Below are 22,443 nucleotides of genomic sequence, written 5' to 3' on the forward strand. Positions count from 1 at the left end.
ATTTATAAGTATTTTGATAAGAATTGCAAGAAAATGTAACTGAACGCATCGTATAATAAGACTCGCATAAGTGAACATTACCAAAGGCCTTGGATGGTAGTGAGCTGAATCAATGCATATCATTCTCTCTGTCATACTAATTCTTCAAGTCTTCAGATTCAATAAAAGCCTACATGGAAAACATTGTTGGAACTCAAGCCGATGCTTTTGAAGATCTGTCAGTAACTGTATACATATTAATGATACAACTGAGATCAAAATGAATGTGTCAGTAAATCCTTAGAATCACTAATTAGGTTGTGAATTAACTATAAATGTCTCCACTGAAATCAGAAAACCCCTATAAAGAACCATTAGGTCTAAAGAGCAAGAACAACATTTGAAAAGGTGGAACTCCTCTGTAATGTCAACTAAAATTGTAATGATAAGGACTTAATATCTGTGAAAAAGAAAATACTCTGTTAGAAGCATTGTGAACGGAGTCAGTGTGTCAAATTGTAATAACCAGGTTAAAGACTAAAAGTAGCAACTACAATCAATTTTGTTGTGTATTTGTGACCGAATTAAACGTTCGAAGTTAATATTCTGAAGATTTACCCAGGTGGTCTTATAATGTACCCGTTCCAAAGTACGCTCTATAACAAAAATAAAGATATATTTTTAGAATAGTTTGAGGATAACAAATATGAGTAAAAAGTACAGATTGTAATCGCGTATTTTAAGGGGCAAATCAAATATATTTTTAGCTTTGATCTCACCAATATTATATTTCTTCCTCTGTTGCACTTCATGAGAGATCATTTAACTATGAAATGCTGAACATGTATAAATAGTATTGTTACGAATATTAAAAGTTAGTTAAAAGTATTCAATCATTTGAATCAAATTCGCTACTGTAGCCTGGATCAATGACCAAAGTTTCTTGTGTACAAAAAATGGACAAAAATGATACTTTTGTGTATGACGTGAAAGTTCTTGATCCGAACGTTGTCTTTGAGAGAAGGAGCATTCAGATTTTTATAATTGTTCGAGAGGTTGGATTTTTTTCTATGGAGTTCTGTATAATTGTGAAAATATATTAGGAGAACATGTAGGTAGAGACTGTTAGGGCTTTCTTTTCATACGAAATATACGTTCATTTGCCTTTATTTTTGAAGCTCACTACATAACAGCTGTGTAACATGTAAATGTCAGGTATTTTCAATAATTTCAAATATTGATATTCCAAATTTTGTGATTTAGAACTTGTTATAGAACGTGAAAATGACGTGATCTACGATTTTATAACCTTTTTCTCGTATTCACTTGTTTTAAATAGATTCTCAGTTTTACAATGTTACGTCATGGTTGGTACTCAGGGATGTTTTAACTTCAAATTTTCGAGAATTTCAAATTATCTGGCATCATTGGCAAGGGGGCGATCCATAAGATATAGGGATGAGCCTGGGACTTTAATATAGATTGCTAAATCCAACTTATTTAATACATTTTGAAAGTTAATATGTGAAATAGATATTTTAATAAAATTTACATTTTTAATCTGTTATCATATAGTTCAGTCTAGGCAAGGAGGATAAAGATGTTGAGGAAATAATTCCTATGGCCGCAAGACAGCTAATTCCTCTGCTCACAGTTCTGCTTTACAGTAGGGAAGGAGAGGAGGACTAACCTCTTTGAGCTTGGAGGAGGAGTACAAGAGAAAATTACTGATGCCGGGTTGTGGTCAGTAATTACGGCAGTAGTGTCCGGGTAGTATTGTTCCCTAGGGCGGGTCGTTCAACATGCATTGGCCTCTGCAATTTTCGGATTAGCCACTATCTCGATAAACATATTCTTCAATGTAGTCCCAATTAGACTGTTCAGCCACTGTGTTGAGCTCTCGACTTTGGTTCTTGACGTAGTTGTGCATCCATTATAGACTTGTGGTACGATCAATCACTGTATTCCTGACGATGGCGATCAAACGTGGAGTGTTTAAAGGCCTTTCGTGGTCATGGCAGCTGATGCAGGATACCAGGCAGGCGTGGCCTACGTAATGACTATACGCAGCAGCTTAGTGGTCTCCGAAAGGGAAAAGGTTGTTTTAAGCAGCGAGGAGGAATCGCTGCAAGAGGTTTTCCTCAGGTTGACGCGGACGATGGTGGCCAGTGTTGTGGTCAATATGTAATCAACCTAACCTCCTATTATAAATCAAGTATGGCTCTACATTATAAACTGGAAATGTGTAAATAGGTGTATTTTGAATATTCCCATTTATTCTTCATTATAACTTTGAAAACTAGTTCTTCAATTTACAGTTTTAACACGGTATATACATTTTGTGTGTGGAACAAGATACAATATTATTTAACAAATAAATATTAATTAAAACTATGTGATACTCATATTAATTTCAAATACTTGTATTGTTACATCGGTTTAGCTCTATATATATATAGAGTCTATATATATAGTCTATATATATATATAGTCTATATATATATATATAGACTATATATATATATATATATATATATTATATATATATATATATATATATAGTCCCGGCGGAGCAAGTACTTTTTGCGATTCAATGTTTATTGAAATAAATTAAATTCGGCTATTGCCATTTATACAAATTTAATGAATGTATATATATATATATATATATATATATATATATATATATATATATATATATATTTCAAATGAACGTGTTCAGTAGCTCCAGACTACGTGTTTTAATAGTTTATAAGCAATAAAAGTTGGTAACTTTCAAAATATTCTGCATTAAATTGTTTGGTTTATTTAATTAAATAAATTGATGTAGTAATGAGGAATGATAATCGCTTACAAAATCGTAGTTGTATTTGTCTCACAGTATATCGGATCATGTCAAATTGTCCATGCACATCGTTTTCTCATTCTGGTATTCATTATCGTCATCATCATTCTATTTCATTGAAATCATTGGTAGCTGATTGAGTGCGTGTTTGAACTGCTATAGATCTCTATGCTCTGGAATATCAGGGAGTTTTGAAAAAAGCAGTCGTAGCAGAACTACTTTAAGTGTCTATAAACGTTCAAATTTCGTTTAGAGTCATCGTCCTATGAAATAATATTACTCTTCACTTTATCAGAGATAAACATATACTTAAAACACATGCGTACAGTATAAAAGATACTTGACTTATGATTATCTACTTTATGGTAATATTTACTTATTTGTTAAATTCTGGACGTTTTCTGCTTTTGTTTCATATTTTGAAGCTAGCACCTTTTGTCGTTCATTTCAAATTTAAACTCATCCAATACTCAAAAATGTCAAGTAAATTCCAGAATATTTAAAGTCATATACTAAAGCCCATTAAAAAATCACGCTTTTCTGTAAGAATGTTGATAAGTCACTACCATCAAAATATTTGGTTTTCTTGATGAACACGTTATGCCATATTATACCAAATAGTTCAATGTATCATTTTTTATCATCGAAATTTCAATTATTTTTTATTTTTTTATGTGCATTCAGAGTAAGAGATTTAATTTTGTATCATGATAAAAAAATCTTTGTTTTTTTTTTAAATGATTATAAGATAATTCTTATTATTATCAGTTTATAAAAGTAATCAGTTTGTATTAGAGATGTAGCCTCAAAAAGTGTTTAATAACATTATATACAATAATAAACCTTTTTAACACTTTTGATATATATTTTTTTATTTCGTACTATGCACATTTCAAATCCTAAGAATTCATCATCAAGTACATTTTTCAAGTACATTTTTCCTGATACAAAATGAATTCTTAGAATTTGAAATGCACATCGTACGAAATAAAAAATAGCTATATCAAAAGTATTAAAAAGGTTTATTATTGTATATAATAAGTTTATTTACATAGTCTATGAGTGTGCTAAGTTCTAGTACAGAAATTTAAATAAGGATGGTTCAAATAAAAATAGTTTATAAAATAAATTAACAGTTTAAATATTATGCGATTTTCACAATATTTACGTGAATTAGTCTTTTGTACGTTAAACTGCACTTTGGTATTATCCCGGAGGCCATTAGTTTTAACGAATTTTCCTTGTAGGGGACCAAAATAAACTGCATTATATGGTACTAGTATTTTCCTTGTTTCATAATAACTCGAAAACTACCCAATGAGTCATACTTCCTGTCGTCAAATCGCCTTCAAGTAGGCCTAAACGAGCGACCCTTCAAATAGGCCTAGACGCATGAATTACTTGTGACTTTCGTATAATTAATTGTTGTTCTTTTAATTTTTGTTTTCATTGATTGTTGTACGCTTGGTTAATTATTTATAATTTCATCGTGAATAATTATCTTCGCCTCTGGGATTTACCTCGAACTGAAGAGGAAAGTTTTTTATTGGCAGAATACATGTGGCAATTGTGAGTAGCGGCGACTGGTGGCGATACATTCAACTAATCTCTCGCCGACATCGCTTTCTTTTGGGAGCAGAGTACGGTAACCGTTCGTCGTAATGACAATTAAATTTCAAAATAGGCTAAATAAAGTCTGTTCTTTTTAATACAGTAATTTATTTTGATCCCCGATAAAGAAAAGTCGTCCCAAAATAGTTGCCGTTATAATAATATAATCTATAAACATATTTAAATTGTATTTGTGTATACGAGTGAATTGCAATTGTATATTTTGGTTTGTATATGCGCGTAGACAAAGTTATTTTAAAATGTGTGAATATGAATGAAACGGTGATAACTTTCATCTTAAATCATCAGACAATGGCATACATTGATTAAACATTCAGTAAATAAAATTGTAATAAGAATGAACTAGACAGACACTAAGAACTTTCCGAACATTTATAATTTTTCTCTCGATAACTAAAAAAGAAACTAAATTGTTTGTAAATAAAAATGTAAAATGTTTATACAATTTCTCATACATTGTATTTTGTTACATACAATTTAAAGCATTTGACAAAAACACACACAGATAAGCCTACAACTACACGTACAAATTCTGATTAACATTGTAATATAACCTATTTCATATGGTTTACGTAGGGAGGCTTAACAAATGTGTTTAACAGTCAATTTTAAATGCTAAGGTGCATTTTATAACATAAAATTCAAGTACATAGTATAATAATTTACTATTATATCCGCCATCGAACTAACTCCTGACGCTGTTGTGTGGACGTAGGCCTACCAAGGTCAAGTTTTAATGCACATGTATAAACTGGGTAATTCGGTATTTTGTGTTGTGTGTTTTGTTTTGAGCAATTTTAAATACAGTAACAAAGCCATTTGGTTAGTTAAATTTTATAGGGTAGTCTGATGGTGGAGTGTTATCGATTGACAACACCTCGTTGATCGATTTCTTGGATTTAACACAGCTAAGAACACTTAATTAATTCGTTTTAAAAGTCGGCTTATTGGAGTGATTTTTGTGAATTACTTTATTTCGAACCGTACAAAGGATCCATTTATTAGGGGAAGAACATTTCATACACATATCATAACAATTGAAACTAAAACGATTTCAAAAAGTGCCTTAAATGAGGACTGAAAGTAATAGAGTTATTTTTTAATATAGAGACTTCATTGTATAAACGTATATAAAAGGATGTATGAACATTTGTGTTGGTACAACTGCCCACGCGTCAGCCAAATGTCAAGAGTTCACCCCCCCCTCCCACTCTCCCGCCCTTCTGCCTACGCTGCTTTGTCCGAAACAAATCTATTTATCCTAAATAGGTGCTTTTTACATTATTGAATGGCAATGGCATCCCATCGAATGTAACATTTATTGCCATTATTAACGTTCAAACTTCTTGCCGTGAATTAAACGAATAGAAAATTTAAACACTGATCAATATCATATTCGATGCTGGCATGCAACAGATAAAAATCTTATTTTTAGTTAGAAAACAGTACAATTTTGCAAAAAATATTTATTTAACGTTCAAAACACGTAACAATGAAATATGTATGAATTAGGAGATTTAAATGTAATGCAGATTTAGGTATTATAACTAGGATTTGAATTAAAATATGGATATTAAAACCAGAGTCACACAAAACTAATCGCAGCCGTTGAATGCATGCGAAGCTAATTACAATTTAAAATTAGGACAGAGAATTAAGTACTCAGTAACGCTAGACTGCTGGTGGTTTGATAAACAAACATTACCGAAGTTACAGCTACTATTTTAAATTTGACGTTGCGTGTAAAATATACCAAAGTAGAGTGTTTTAGATAGTAAAGTTTGTTTAATAAAACAGCGTGAAAAAATGTAAGTATAATTATTATCGGCTCTGCCCACATTTCCCCGCAGTATAATAGGAGTATCCTAGCCAATCCTTATCAAACACCATCACAAGAATGTCTTATGTCCATGATTCCCATGGAATATCTGGTTAACTCTAAACGCTTAGGAGGAGGTCTAAGACTGGAGACCAAAGCATGATAGCAAGCTGACTAATGCTTGTGTCGAAAAAATAGTCTGCATAGCAAACATCCGCATGTTTGTGCTCACCTGTATCCTCAATCTGTGCTCTAAGAAAAAAAACTATACTTTTTTATTTTTTTGCTTGAACAACAGTGGCTACCAACTTAAACATTTTATTTGAAGTTTACAAAGGATTTACAACAATATTCAGTGAGTAATTTTGTTGTTATTAGGAGTAGTGCAGTAGTTTGTATAATAATAATTGTTGTGTAAGAAATTTCATGATTGGCTGCTGAGACCAATTGGCTTGGATTTCAATTTTATTTACCAAAATACAGCATTTTTATAACCTTCAATTTGAGATGTCACAAGGTATTAGTGGCCATTTCAACATTTTGGATTTGGGTACGGGGGCATGGGGGTGAGCACCCCCATTATGAAAATAATTGTTTTTGTTCCCCCAATTAGTAGACTACTATACACTTCCGTTTACAGAATTTTGATACTTGGGCTACAAGTTTTCTAATAAGAGTTTGAAGTTTTAAAATGGACACCCTGTATTTGGGAGCATTCATACTGCAAACTAATTCAGTCCAACTCCGAGTATAAATTTGAATGCTTAAGGTTGAAAAAGTGTTAACAATTCAAAGTACCTAAACCTAGCCTTATTGTATATCTACAGGATAAGAGGGACCACTATACAGAATTTTAGCTCCACAGCCATTTCTGTGTTTGAGAAACAGTGATCACGGGTTCTGTCAGTCTGTTGATCACGTGTTTAGTATGTTAGATTAAATTGAAGAACAACCGAAATTGAAGTTCTACAATTTAATCTAAATTGATATTAACATAAATACTCGATTTTATTATATTAAAGTCTAACCTCGTTGAGTGAAAGTGCCTAAAGACTTATCTCCTTCGCTGATATTGATGCATGTACTATTTTCATGTCTGGTGATTGGTTTTAAGAATGTCAAACTAAAAACGTGCAAACTGCAAACAAATTACCATTTTGGAATTTTAAAACTATAAAAACTCTCACATTTCGATCGTGAAGAAAGCTTCCGGGGTTGATTATAAATTTCTTACTGACGAACGATTTCTGCACTGATTTTATGAAAAATTATGTTATGTTCTTACATATACTAATATGATCCCATATTATGTATCACCTGACTGGTCTCTAATTATTATAATATGTATAGTAGATTATCAAAAAATCGTTACTAATGTTGTTCTATTTAATATTGTAAGATAATACAATTATGTGTGACGATTGAAATTCACAACAATTCTTAAATATTCTTTGCTATGACTAAAATTAATTACCAAACATAAAAAGAAAATACATCATATTGAATTTTACTATTAATTTTTCTTATTCTGAAAAACATTATTTAACAAATATATGTTTTCACTATTAGCTATTTGAAATATGCCTGTTTACCAATTTTCTGTTAAGATTCAAATCAAATAATATAAAGTGAATATAATACTAATAGTTTACATGTTCATGTGGATTTAATTGTTTTATAAACATTGTTATTGGGTTACGTATAACTGAATAAAACCATTCCGCTAGCTTTTCTAATTCTTCAAGTTCATTTCACTTAGCCTAGAATTCATGTTAATTTTAAATTCAAATTATTAAATCAGAACATGTTTAAAAACAGCGGGCACTAGGATGTTAAGAAAACTCGTTGCCAAAGACGGTTGGTATCTCGTAGGCTAATAATAATAATAAGGCTATGTCTAGGGTTCAACAAGCGGTTTTGTACTCGGTTAGTCAAGTTCTGCCGTACATGAAGTTTTCAAGTACACATAACGACAGAAACGTTAACAGTACTTGAAAAGTAGTTGTCTATTTTTGTAACATATAACGATGAAAATGTCTGGAGCCCGTTATCCTTTCAAACCATCCAGCATCAATAATAAACTTTGAACAAACAAAAGTTAACTGGTCTAACTTTTTAAGAGGTTTTCGAAGCACTTTTTCATAGACTGTAAATAATAATGTGATTTTATTTGAGACCATCTATTTTGGGCTTAATTTAAGAAGAAACAATATAACAGTAATGGGAGACATATGGCGGTACAGTTAAAGTCGATGGTTGACATTCGATACCTGATTAACGCGAGAAAATTTGTTTGGACGGTTAGGTATTTGACAAAATTTAGTGTTCGAAACGTAAAGACTCGTGTGTGCATTTAAGTAATTTTAATCATAATAAACTTCTTTTAGAGGAATGTAAAGTATAATAAGATATCCTGCAGTGCATGATACTACAACAGGTATATTATTAATACTGAACAGAACATATCCCAGGACTGATTCTTGGAGAATACCAGAGTTGATTGGAGCTTATTGTGAACGATTGATTGTCTTTGATTTGCAAACGAAGACTAGATATAAACTCACCCGAAACTTATCTATATTTGACAATAAAACGTAGTTTGGGCCTATTTAATAAACATTATAATTTTAAAATAAAGTTATTGGAATGACAAAGTAACTTTATGGCATCGCTAAACTTGAATATTTAAGAGATACGACGATGTAAGTCTGCTGAATATTATCACTCTCCTTGTGGGCCGGAATAGTTATTGTGGCCTCGTACAGATACATGTTTGCCGGCAACTGGTAGTAGGAATAAGAAAATAATTTAATAATCCTACCTGTGATATCAAACTATGCGGCGATTTAAATTGACCTCTCTAGGAAATACGGGATACAATGACATTGGGATATCAGGTTATGTTGTTTTTAATCATAAATGGCTGACCGATTTGTATTAATTTTACCCTACCCATATTTGTAAACTTTTATTCAGTGCCTTTGGTTAAATAGTAGAATAACCTTAATCTGGGAGCACTGATGACTTTAAAGTATACTGTACATTTGTGTGTTTTTAGTAGTAAGTTTATTTATACATACAAATTAATTCAAAATTTTAATTTGTATATTGCAGCTTCAATGAGTAACTCTTCGAGTTGACTACTGACTAAACCATTTCTTTACCTTAGTGATATTGGTTTCAAATATTTATAGGTAAATATGAATTCAAATTATAAAAACGTTCCCATGTAACTGTAGAAGTTGCCTTACAGCTAATGTAAACCGTAAAGGATTTGTTCCAACAGGTTAAAATTTGAAAATAAGTAATAATGATGCGATATTTAATGAGATACTGATGATTTGATTCTTTCTGTGCCTGAATACACTGACAAATTATGTTTTATCGAAAAAATATCAAATTTTATCACTTACATCTATAAAGCAGCTGCGCAAAAACTGAGCATACTACAAATCCTGCAAAAATTGGCTACGCGAAACAGAATCGAAACGTGCCAAGAGTTGTCAACCTGGGAGGCAGTCACATCCATGTCTTGAAGGGTTGATGAAGCTATCAAGTAATCTTATTGAACGTAGAAGTATAGTAGAATGTACATTCAGGATGAAGGAAGACAATCTTGTGACTTATTTGTCAAATTATTAATAACATTTTGCTTGTTGTTAATTATTTAACTAAAATGTTTCAGTACATAAAGTGTGGGATCGATAAGCCTATACCGGTCTGAAAGGCTCAAAATTGTCTAAAATGTTTTTAAAACTTGAAAATACAAATGTAGTCAAATAATGGTAAATTAAGAAAATTTTGTAGCATTGGATTTCAAGGAAAAGATAAGATAATCAGTGTGTTTCAAGGAATTTGTGAATGAAGAGGCGTCATTGAATTTCGGAAATAGTCGATCTCGCTGATCTTAAATATTAACAGATTGGCCTACCTATGAAATGTGATATTTTTACTCAAGAGTCTTCCAATGTTGTTGTTGTTATTACAGTACCACTCACCTTCGTAACAGCGAAGTCTTATTAGTGTTAATATCAAGCCAGGTCTTCCAATTCTCCTCCCCCCTGTTTGCTACAAAGGATAGACGATTTTATAAATAAATATTGCTAAGTTAAAATAGGAAGTGTTTACAGAAGTGTATATCACGTTGAGAACGAATGGGTACTAATTTAATATATATGAGTTATTAAATAATGATTGACAAGCTATAGTACAGGAGTATTGTCAAAACACTAGGTGCCGAGGATTTATAATACTGATCCTGAATCCCTAAACTATTACATCATGCTTACTAATTGTTCCTATTCATTAAACTGACTTAAAAAGAAACGATAAGAATATAATAATGACTATACACTAATATATAAATATATTGCAATAATGGAGTTATATTTTACTCTATTTCGTGTAAATTGGAGCAGCGTTTACAACATACATGAAAATTATACCAGTTTAAAATGAAATACCAGTAGGTTAGTTGTGGTGCAATGTAGCGAAACTAACAAAATATGACAAAAATAAAATTCAAAGCCCAAAAATTTATCTAACAGATGATAAAATAAATAATACACAAAAGTATAGGGAAAATACTCATTATTGTAATAAAAATTAGATAAAAGAAGCGGTTCATTTCCTTAAAGCTAATTAGTGAATATTAATAAAAAAGCATATTGTATTGATCACTCAATCTACAGAAGAGACTTAACCAGGACACTTGGGCATATGGGATTCTTGACCGCGACTTCTCACGGATAATATCGTATCCTGCAGTCTCTTCACACAGTGGTAATATCTATAGTATTGATCCACAGAACAGAATAACCTGGGCAGTGGGTCATACGGGGTTCTTTACAGCTCGACTTCACACGGATGATATCACCTCCTCCAGTCTTTTGTCTCTGTTGTAAAATCTATTGTATTGATCTTTCTGTCCACAGAACAGACTAACCAGTGGGTCATACGGGGTTCTTTACAGCTCGACTTCACACGGATGATATCACCTCCTCCAGTCTTCTGTCTCTGTTGTACTATCTATCGTATTGATCGTTCTGTCCACAGAACAGACTAAGCGGGGCAGTGGGTCATACGGGGTTCTTTACAGCTCGACTTCTCACGGATAATATCGTCTCCTGCAGTCTCTTCACACAGTTGTAATATCTATTGTATTGATCCACAGAACAGAATAACCTGGGCAGTGGGTCATACGGGGTTCTTTACAGCTCGACTTCACACGGATGATATCACCTCCTCCAGTCTTTTGTCTCTGTTGTACTATCTATTGTATTGATCGTTCTGTCCACAGAACAGACTAAGCGGGGCAGTGGGTCATACGGGGTTCTTTACAGCTCGACTTCTCACGGATGATATCACCTCCTCCAGTCTTCTGTCTCTGTTGTACTATCTATCTTATTGATCGTTCTGTCCACAGAACAGACTAAGCGGGGCAGTGGGTCATACGGGGTTCTTTACAGCTCGACTTCACACGGATGATATCACCTCCTCCAGTCTTCTGTCTCTGTTGTACTATCTATAGTATTGATCGTTCTGTCCACAGAACAGACTAAGCGGGGCAGTGGGTCATACGGGGTTCTTTACAGCTCGACTTCACACGGATATCACCTCCTCCAGTCTTCTGTCTCTGTGGTACTATCTATTGTATTGATCGTTCTGTCCACAAAACAGACTAATCAGGGCAGTGGGTCATACGGGGTTCTTTACAGCTCGACTTCAAACGGATATCATCTCCTGCAGTCTTCTGTCTCTGTTGTACTATCTATTGTATTGATCGTTCTGTCCACAGAACAGACTAAACGGGGCAGTGGGTCATACGCGGTTCTTTACAGCTCGATTTCAAACAGATGATATCAACTCCTGCAGTCTTCTGTCTCTGTTGTACTATCTATTGTATTGATCGTTCTGTCCACAGAACAGACTAACCAGGGCAGTGGGTCATACGGGGTTCTTAACCACGACATCAAACGGATGATATCATCACCCGCAGTCTCCTCTCACTATTATACTATTTGTTTTATTGAAAGTTCTATCCTCAAAACAGAGTAACTTTTAGTATAAGATGGTAATCGAGTTGTTTGTCGTACTGAGTTTTAGCGTCAGCACTCGTTTTACATTTAAGTCCTCCTCTAAGTTTTTTTAGAGATCTTGAACATGAAATTTGACAAGCAGTGTTTTATGACAATATATGATTTTAAAAAAAAGGAGAAGGCACAGTTTCTATTAATTTTACAAATTGATCGTCGACAGATCTAGAAAAAAATATAATGACACCATTACAGTGTTTGCTGTCCTATCCTTAGGTAATTATGCTTACGAAATCATACTAAACATTACTATCTGGATATCTTAAAAAGGACTGTTTGTCTGATACCCTAATTTGTCGAATAGTAGTTCGAAACATCTTACACTAAATGTTTAAGAATTTTGTATGTACTGGTTGTTAATGTGTAATATATTTCAATACGGAGACAGCTACTAGCAAGGGACGAGAAGCAGGAAGAACACCCAAATCTAGGACTGGCAGAAGGCAGCATTAGCGTATCTGGAGTTTAAATTGGTGTCGAGTTAATTAATAAACTCCACCAATGCAACAAATAATCGCAAGCCCCAAATAAACGTCGAGCTCAATTGAATCGCCATCTATAGGTGAATGTGTTTTACTCTGTTGATGAATTCATATAAAGTTGTTGGGATAACTGATTGGAATTGACCTAAAGTAAATTTGGATTTGTTCCACTCGTAGCTGATTGGTATAACGTATGTGTAATGTTGGTTTACGTCAGAGTGAATGTAGGTGATTAGACTACGGTTGTACTTTAAAAACCAAAGTTACATAATAATGTAATATTCCAATCCAAATGCAATACCTAAATGCAATAAGATATTATTATTACCATTCATTCACAGACTAGACAAAGCAAGTCTGGAGATCATCCGTGATAACTTTTACCGACGTTTCACCATTTCCCTTTGTCTATTACTCATGTTCCAACTTTAAACCAGACAATCCGAGTCGAAACGAAATTACCCAATGAGTAACTTTAGAGCTAGATCATTTTATTTTATCGTTTTGAGTTCATCAGTCAAAAGTGTAGGTGACGATATACAATTGTCTCAGGCAAAATTTGATATACTACTCTAACTTTTACAACTCCACCTTAACTGGGTTTAAGTAAGTTAACAAATACGAACGTACGAACACGAGATTGATTTAGGGTTCTGCCATGGTGTTTGACTGTAAGTTAACAAATACCAACACACGAGAACGGAATTGATTTAGGGTTCTGCCATGGTGTTGGACTGTAAGTTAACAAATACGAACATACGAGCAAGAGATTAACTTATGCTGTATGCCTCGGTGTTGGACTGTAAATTAACAAATACCAACATATGAGCAAGGGATTGAACTTTGGTGTATGTCACGGTGTTGGACTGTAAGTTAACAAATACGAACATACGAGCAAGGGATTGATTCAGGTTTATGCCATGGTGTTGGACTGTAAGTTAACAAATACGAACATACGAGCACGGGATTGATTCAAGGGTTCTGCCATGGTGTTTAACTGTAAGTTAACAAATACGAACATACGAGCACGGGATTGATTCAGGGTTCTGCCATGGTGTTTAACTGTAAGTTAACAAATACGAACATACGAGCACGGGATTGATTCAGGGTTCTGCCATGGTGTTTAACTGTAAGTTAACAAATACGAACATACGAGCTCGGCATTGATTCAGGGTTCTGCCATGGTGTTTAACTGTAAGTTAACAAATACGAACATACGAGCACGGGATTGATTCAAGGGTTCTGCCATGGTGTTTAACTGTAAGTTAACAAATACGAACATACGAGCTCGGCATTGATTCAAGGGTTCTGCCATGGTGTTTAACTGTAAGTTAACAAATACGAACATACGAGCACGGCATTGATTCAAGGGTTCTGCCATGGTGTTTAACTGTAAGTTAACAAATTCGAACATACGAGCACGGGATTGATTCAAGGGTTCTGCCATGGTGTTTAACTGTAAGTTAACAAATACGAACATACGAGCTCGGCATTGATTCAAGGGTTCTGCCATGGTGTTTAACTGTAAGTTAACAAATTCGAACATACGAGCACAGGATTGATTCAGGGTTCTGCCATGGTGTTTAACTGTAAGTTAACAAATTCGAACATACGAGCACGGCATTGATTCAAGGGTTCTGCCATGGTGTTTAACTGTAAGTTAACAAATACGAACATACGAGCTCGGCATTGATTCAAGGGTTCTGCCATGGTGTTTAACTGTAAGTTAACAAATTCGAACATACGAGCACAGGATTGATTCAGGGTTCTGCCATGGTGTTTAACTGTAAGTTAACAAATTCGAACATACGAGCACGGCATTGATTCAAGGGTTCTGTCTATGTGTTTGGACTGTAAGGTAACAAATACGAAAATACGAGCAAGGGATTAACTTAGGTTTCTGCAACGGTGTTGGACTGTAAGTTAACAAATACGAACATACGAGCAAGGGATTAAGTTAGGTTTCTGCAGCGGTGTTTGACTCTTAACTGACCTTTTATTGAAAGCTATTGTTTTGTAACTTTTTTCATATACTTTCAGATATTACCAGGGTAAAAATCCATACATAACACTCATACAACACGTGTCGTTGTTGTGTTAACGGGTTCGCTCTACGCCAAAAATTTTGTTTTAATGCTGTTATTCATAATTATCGTTGCCAGAAGATATATTATATGAGTTCACAAAATAATGGACACGACAGCAACATATGAATTTGGGTTTTGGAGAAGGAGATTTGAAATGGCTATTTCTTTGGAGCCTTTGAAACTACGAGTAGTGAAGGAAAAAGACATAGTGAAACTATTTCCCATGAATACCACTTTCTACATGGTTAAACGGGAGATTTAAGGTTTTAACATTGTGTCCACGGATACCTTTTTCATTTTTATATCGTCACAATCCCTAATTATTACAGTTTTTCAGAATACTATTAAAATGGGAAACATACTTTTTAACAGCATTTTACACTGGAGAAAGGTTCCAAAATTTATAGTGTAGGACTTTGTGTGGATCTAGCTCGTTAAATTTCATCAGTGACAGAGAGGAGCTACAAATATTATAGGAATCTGTAAGGCAACAAAGTCCACTCAGTTGGGTCCTAGTTTAACGACGCAACGCGATGGGAGGGGGGGTTAGCAAACCTGAATAATATCTAGATAGTCTGCGAAATTGAGCAGTTTGGACGTTCTGTAAGGCAACAAAGTTCACTCGATTGGGTCCTAGTGTAACGACGCAACGCGACGGAGGGGTGGACGCAGCCTGAATAATGTCTGGATAGTCTGCGAAATTGAGCAGTTTAGACCTTCTGTAAGGCAACAAAGTCCACTCAATTGGGTCCTAGTGTAACGACGCAACGCGACGGAGGGGTGGGCGCAGACTGAATAATGTCTGGATAGTCTGCGAAATTGAGCAGTTTAGACCTTCTGTAAGTCAACAAAGTCCACTCAATTGGGTCCTAGTGTAACGACGCAACGCTACGGAGGGGTGGGCGCAGCCTGAATAATGTCTGGATAGTCTGCGAAATTGAGCAGTTTAGACCTTCTGTAAGTCAACAAAGTCCACTCAATTGGGTCCTAGTGTAACGACGCAACGCGACGGAGGGGTGGACGCAGCCTGAATAATGTCTAGATAGTTTGCGAAATTGAGCAGTTTAGACCTTCTGTAAGGCAACAAAGTCCACTCAATTGGGTCCTAGTGTATCGACGCAACGCGACGGAGGGGTGGACGCAGCCTGAATAATGTCTGGATAGTCTGCGAAATTGAGCAGTTTAGACCTTCTGTAAGGCAACAAAGTCCACTCAATTGGGTCCTAGTGTAACGACGCAACGCGACGGAGGGGTGGGCGCAGCCTGAATAATGTCTGGATAGTCTGCGAAATTGAGCAGTTTAGACGTTCTGTAAGGCAACAAAGTTCACTCGATTGGGTCCTAGTGTAACGACGCAACGCGACGGAGGGGTGGACGCAGCCTGAATAATGTCTGGATAGTCTGCGAAATTGAGCAGTTTAGACCTTCTGTAAGGCAACAAAGTCCACTCAATTGGGTCCTAGTGTAACGACGCAACGCGACGGAGGGGTTGGCGCAGACTGAATAATGTCTGGATAGTCTGCGAAATTGAGCAGTTTAGACCTTCTGTAAGTCAACAAAGTCCACTCAATTGGGTCCTAGTGTAACGACGCAACGCTACGGAGGGGTGGGCGCAGCCTGAATAATGTCTGGATAGTCTGCGAAATTGAGCAGTTTAGACCTTCTGTAAGTCAACAAAGTCCACTCAATTGGGTCCTAGTGTAACGACGCAACGCGACGGAGGGGTGGACGCAGCCTGAATAATGTCTAGATAGTTTGCGAAATTGAGCAGTTTAGACCTTCTGTAAGGCAACAAAGTCCACTCAATTGGGTCCTAGTGTATCGACGCAACGCGACGGAGGGGTGGACGCAGCCTGAATAATGTCTGGATAGTCTGCGAAATTGAGCAGTTTAGACCTTCTGTAAGGCAACAAAGTCCACTCAATTGGGTCCTAGTGTAACGACGCAACGCGACGGAGGGGTGGGCGCAGCCTGAATAATGTCTGGATAGTCTGCGAAATTGAGCAGCTTAGACCTTCTGTAAGGCAACAAAGTCCACTCAATTGGGTCCTAGTGTAACGACGCAACGCTACGGAGGGGTGGGCGTAGCCTGAATAATGTCTGGATAGTCTGCGAAATTGAGCAGTTTAGACCTTCTGTAAGGCAACAAAGTCCACTCAATTGGGTCCTAGTGTAACGACGCAACGCGACGGAGGGGTGGACGCAGCCTGAATAATGTCTGGATAGTCTGCGAAATTGCATTCTCGGCTTCTTCATCAATCTAGTCTCTTGAACTGAGTTGTTTTATTACTGCTGTAAAATTGACCCACACATATTGGATTTACGGGCTATAAATTCTGATTCCTAATAAAAGTATCTGCACACTCAGGTAATACTGCCACAAACAAATAATAACAACAATAAAACACCCATTAAAACACTAAACATTATGTAATTCCTTCTATTTGAATACTGCAGAATTTCTGCGTCCTAATTTTATAAATATAATGCCATTTGCTATTTTATCAAAATATTCAAAGCAGAGTTTTCTTACCGTAAATATTATTTACTGTCTTGTGGGAGAGTTAAACCCCAATCTAAAACGTCTAATGAAAAAACTGATAACATTAAGAAATCTACTACTTAAGATGGTCAAATTAAGATGTATAATATAAATAATTGAAATTCCAATATTCTCTTTTGTCAGAATCTTTGTACATTGTCTTTTTATTTATGTATATGTAACAATAAACATTTAGCCTTGTTTGTGTATTTATTTTGTTTTCATAGGAGAAGAAGCTGAGAAATTGCAATTTATTCCTTAAAGGACCTTTGCGATGCTTTCGGAGTGACAGGATATTCTGGATGTGTATGGTTGGGGCCTGATTATGAGTCCTTCCAAAGGTTGGGGGTAGTGCCTCTTGTCGAGATCCATGAGGAATGTTTCCTTAGAAGAATGGGACGCCAACTTTGTACCGGCCTTTCGAGTCAAAGCGGGCCGGGGTGACACGTCCTTATATCTAGGCTAGCAACAGCCTTTATAACCTAGAGAGCCCCAACGATTCCAACATTATCCTCCGCAGTATACTAGACCTATCGATTTACCCTTACACCCCAATATCTCGACATTCGCGGTTAGTTATTAAAATTTCTATAATACTGAACTCAGTTTCTCGTTGGAATAAGGTTTTGTATTTTTAAACTAATTTCTGTTCGTAGCCTTTTGAGACATCTTTTCTGAAGATAGGAAGATATTTATAATTTTATCGTTCCACGAAGATTTATAAGCATTTTCAGACTAATTTAGGGGCGTCCTATAATTAGGCCCACATAAAAATGGTAGATAGTAAGGGTATATAACATGTAAGGGTATATTTTTACAGTACGCGTTTAAAAATAACTGGAGAGAATTTTTATGTATAGAACAATTCGTTTCCTTAACAACCAATTTATTTAACAATGCACAATGTCTCATTTTATATTCTTATTTAAAAATATTTCTCATATTTAATTCTTTAATTGAAAATTTAAAAGTATATATGCCTCACAAACATACTGTCAAAAGTAAAATTTTTATCGTGAGCTTTTTTATTTCTGCTTAATTACAATGTTTTATAATGATCTGAATTACATCTTTCTTTAGGAGCGCCTGCACATGTCTTGTAGGCAAGTCTTGTATAACTGTGCTGTATCCAAATCACTGCATCGCGCCGCTGGAAATAAACAAAATTGAAAATAATAATAAAGCAGATAATAAAAGTTAGCCAAACAAAAACCGATTACTCCAACTTAAGTAAATTATAAATGGTTATTATGCAACCCTGTTATATTTAAATGTTTTATGATGATCTGAGTAACACCTTTCGTTAGGAGCGCCTGCAGATGTCTTGTAGGCAAGTCTTGTATAACTGTGCTGTATCCAAATCACTGCATAGCGCCGCTGGAAATAAGCAAAGTTTAAAATAATTGTTGTAGTGCAGTACCATTGCGTTTATTAAACAAAATTAGACACTAAATATATATATATATATATATATATATATATATATATTTTATTAATATATCTTTATCATGTCTTATATTTTTAACACTTTAAATACATCCTAGACATCTCGAGCCGTCATTCTGTATAGGTGCTGGATTACAGAAAGTTATTAAATTTTAGTAGAGATAGTCTAGGATTATTGCAACAAAGTTAATAAGTACATTAGAAATCTAATAACTTTGAAAAAATTTGAGTTATTATGAAAACGACTGTCAGCAACAAGACTAATTTTATAAATATATATATATATATATATACTTTTTAAACCAAACGCATTGATCGGTTGAAGTATCCATAAGTAAAGGAAAATAATGGAAAACTTGTGTACAAGCACTATGCTAAAAACCCATGGTTTTGATACTTCTAGATTACCAAATTTACCGGATAGTAGACAATTTTTTACCGAAGTAAGTTTCTTAGTCCGTATATACATATATTTTCTTCATCGGAACAACAAGACAAATTCAGCTATGATACTGCAAATATCTTGTACTGAAAGTACATTACAAGGACTGAATATAAACGGATTTTTGGATATAAGTGAGTTTCTGAGAAAACATGTACTGTATATATTTTCTTGATCGGGACAACAAGGCAAACACACGTATGGTGTCTAAAATATAATTAATTCAAACCAAAAAAGATTCTTTAGGCTTTAAACCTGACATAAGGGAAACATCTTAAATAATATGTACCTGATGTCTACGTTTCAAATTATAAGGCACCGTCATATAGCATCATAAGTGCTTTAATTGAGTAGGTTACGGCCTTCAAAGCCTAGTAGGCTAAAGATTTATATTTTAAAAAATGTGTGTTAAGCAACGGATTACAGCTAATGAGGAATAAATATTAAACGTAAATGCAATTCAACTTATATACGTAACTAAATAAATAAATGTACGGCCTACTTTAACGTAATTTGAGTTTTAAATAGAAACAAACTATTATCAATGTTTCATTATTTCAGTTAACGTGATACTGTCTAAAATACTGTTTTCACACAACTTTGTAGGAAATCTAATTTAGATCAAAATAGCAGTAATATTCAGAAATACGCAGAGTCAAATATTCCAAAAATTCAACCCCATAATTTTACATAATTTAACTTAATATTACTCTATTTTGACAAAATTTTACACAATTATATATGACCATAAAATGTTTTGTATGTCACAACTTTATTTTTTTAATTTATTATATATATATATATATATATATATATATATATATATATATATATATCTTATATATATAAAAATCTTGAGTCACGATGTATGTTGCCAATAAACTCCAAAACGACTGAACCAATTTCAATCAAATTTCACATGTATCCGTAATTTAGTCTAACTTAGAAGATAGGATAGTTATTATCTGAATTATTCGCTTATGTCGTGAATATAAACGAATAAAATGAAGAAAAGTTTTCAAAGCGCCTGCACATTATAACCTGCAATTACGAGATAGATACGTATATTAAACAGTGAAACACTATTTGAAGGCGCTAAGTTATGATGTATAATTGTCTAAACTAAATTTTTGGTTGAACTTAAAGTTTGAGTGGTAGACCACTTTGTAATAAAATACATTATGCATGTACAATACATTTTTGACATATTTTCTTGATCGTGACATCAAGGTAAAATCTACATCGGGGTTGGAAATATAATTTACTTCAACCAGAAATGCTCATACGCGGGCAAAACTTACGAAAAGCGTGCGAAGCCGCGGGAAACAGCTAGTATATATATATATATATATATATGTATATTTAAGAAAATATCTTACATTTACGGAAGAGGCCTCAAAACTAAAAACTTCATGTAAGAAGGTATTACTTACCGCATGTGTAAGCAACGTCTACAACTTTATTGTATTAAAACAAAGTGCCCTACTCAATTGTATGGTTTGTACAAGAATAGCCACAATGACGCACGAGTCGCATGTCGACGACCGGCGGCAAAAATAGCGACATTATCTCGGAAATTAGAGGGAAATCGTGCTTCTAGCAGTGATTGTAGCGATTACTGAGCATGCAGCAAGATGCCGTGATATCGGCGGCACATGCGGCTTCGGTCTTACCTCTATAGTAACTTGAGGGGGGGGGCTTTAAGTTGGCAAACACTCTAGTAAAGAATATGTGGTATTTGTGGAATTTTAATTTAAGAAAAGAGTTAATAATGGAAAAATAAGGATTCTAAGGAGAGTTGAGTTTTAAGTGACGGTACGCGCCATCAAAATTTTTGTACTTGCTAAAATTTATCAGAGTTTTTTACTTGGTGATTTTTATGATAAACCCTATTAGATTGGTCTCATTTCCTGAAAAACGAGAAGTTTTTAGCAAAGAACCCACCATTAATCATGGAATATTGGATTATTTTTAACAAGGTGTAACAATCCTGGCATAGGTGTATCGTGAATGAACCAGCACGCACTTGGTCGGTAACTGGTACGGTGTAACAATCATGGCATTTGTGTATCGTGAATAAACCAGCGCGTACTTGATCGGTAACTGGTACGGTGTAACAATCCTGGCATAGGTGTATCGTGAATGAACCAGCACGCACTTGGTCGGTAACTGGTACGGTGTAACAATCATGGCATTTGTGTATCGTGAATAAACCAGCGCGTACTTGATCGGTAACTGGTACGGTGTAACAATCCTGGCATAGGTGTATCGTGAATGAACCAGCACGCCCTTGGTCGGTAACTGGTACGGTGTAACAATCATGGCATTTGTGTATCGTGAATAAACCACCGCGTACTTGATCGGTAACTGGTACGGTGTAACAATCCTGGCATAGGGGTATCGTGAATAAACCAGCACGCAGTTGGTCGGTAACTGGTACGGTGTAACAATCCTGGCATAGGTGTATCGTGAATGAACCAGCACGCACTTGGTCGGTAACTGGTACGGTGTAACAATCATGGTATTTTTGTATCGTGAATAAACCAGCGCGTACTTGATCGGTAACTGGTACGGTGTAACAATCCTGTATCCTGAATCCAGCGACACCAATCTCGTATCCACTGCCATCTCTTCGACGTAATCAATCCTCTACCGCAGACCCTGTCGCACTCCCACAATCTTCAAGAATTAGTCCTGTGCGTGTTGGAGGGCACTGATTTGACCACATTTGTGTGATCATGCAACTGCCAATAAATCCAGTAATTGCCTGACGAGGGAGCAGTTTACACTTTGAGGGCTCTGCTCCTGAATATACGTCTTGTGGTCCAGGTACAAACCTCAGAAGGTGGATGACTCGGTTCACCATATAATCGATCTTTGCTCCTCGGGAGAGATCAGGTATGAGGGGCAGACCAAGGTCACGAATGGTGTCACCATTTTAGATGGTGCTGTCCAGAAGCTTTTACTGGATAAGGCCAATTTTCCTCCTCTTCACCGAGTTCTCTCAATACCGAGTCTCTGTCTTCCCGACGTCCTCTTGAAGGGCTACATAGTTATCTTCATTTTCAACCTCC

The 22,443-nt window shown here is 35.1% G+C and overlaps 1 long non-coding RNA gene across 1 annotated transcript; it reads right to left on the reverse strand.

The window, feature by feature from the left end:
• Positions 1-18,483: 18,483 nt before the first annotated feature.
• LOC124358615 lies at positions 18,484-18,851 on the reverse strand. Its single transcript, XR_006922050.1, has 2 exons — positions 18,779-18,851; positions 18,484-18,631 (listed from the first exon to the last, which is right to left on the reverse strand). It is a non-coding gene; the product is annotated as an uncharacterized LOC124358615 (long non-coding RNA).
• Positions 18,852-22,443: the final 3,592 nt, after the last annotated feature.

The sequence above is a fragment of the Homalodisca vitripennis genome, chromosome 3, assembly GCF_021130785.1.
Source record: "Homalodisca vitripennis isolate AUS2020 chromosome 3, UT_GWSS_2.1, whole genome shotgun sequence".
Lineage (NCBI taxonomy): Eukaryota > Metazoa > Arthropoda > Insecta > Hemiptera > Cicadellidae > Homalodisca > Homalodisca vitripennis.